Below are 1,021 nucleotides of genomic sequence, written 5' to 3'. Positions count from 1 at the left end.
ATTATTATTATTATTATTATTATTATTATTATTATTATTATTATTATTATTTAATATATAGTCCTCAAATAGAGGACATATCAGATATTAAACTGATAAGAACAGATTAAACCTTTTATAAGAGAATATTTAGAAATACAGTTTAACATAAAACAATAAGTAATACATATCAAGTCCAAAGAATGCAATTGCAAATAAAAATACATAGTAATATGATAATAAATAAAGAAATTAGATATAAAGCAAATTCCATTCCCAGGATGAGTTAAATTATTAAAACATATTTTAAGTAAAATAGAGCATACTAAGGAGACCTATATATATATATATATATATACACACACATCCTTTACTTTTAAATCACTGATGGCAATCCCTAATATAATTATACAGTTGCATATCATAAAAGGAAAGAAAAAGAAAAAGGGAGAGAAGGGGAGGAAGAAGGAGGGAGGGAGAAAAGGAGACTGAAACTTCATCGTTCCTTTTCTGGTTCCTCATACTGACAAAGGCCCGAAATGTTCTCAATGTAAATGTCTCTGGACCATCTAATGCTATCTGGTAATTTCCCAGGACTTCATAAACATTTGAGACTTTCTTTAGAAGCTCTAGCTCACTTTTCTCTGTATTAAATCCCTCCTACTTTAAATCCTTTTGAAATCTCTCTTGTAATTCATTATATAAGAGCCAATGTATTTGGGAGTCTTGCTGCCCCAACTCTTCCAGGAACCCTCAAAATGTCACCATATGTCACTATCTGTCACCCGCTTGTCAATGGCATTCCATCTGCCTAAAAAAGCCTCATGAGGAGGATCTTTTTTTATAACGTGATGTTTAAACTCCCGGTGTATTGAAGGGTTACTGTGCCATAGGTACGCATGGCTTAGCTTCTCTATTTTCAAAGGACATGATGACATGCGCAATGGTTATCTTCTTACAGACCTCCTTTGAGAGTACTATGTCCAGCCTCAGATGGCTTTTCTGACCCAAGCACCCTTCGGTTTAAAGCACGGGTAGGCAA

The 1,021-nt window shown here is 33.4% G+C and overlaps 1 pseudogene; it reads right to left on the bottom strand.

Moving 5' to 3' along the window:
- Positions 1–60: 60 nt before the first annotated feature.
- LOC121918697 lies at positions 61–107 on the bottom strand (annotated as a pseudogene).
- Between the last annotated feature and the right edge of the window lie 914 nt (positions 108–1,021).

Source organism: Sceloporus undulatus, unplaced genomic scaffold, assembly GCF_019175285.1.
Source record: "Sceloporus undulatus isolate JIND9_A2432 ecotype Alabama unplaced genomic scaffold, SceUnd_v1.1 scaffold_25312, whole genome shotgun sequence".
NCBI classification, from domain to species: domain Eukaryota; kingdom Metazoa; phylum Chordata; class Lepidosauria; order Squamata; family Phrynosomatidae; genus Sceloporus; species Sceloporus undulatus.
The sequence above is the reverse complement of the archived record's forward strand: the minus strand, read 5'-3'. Positions and strand labels throughout refer to the sequence as shown.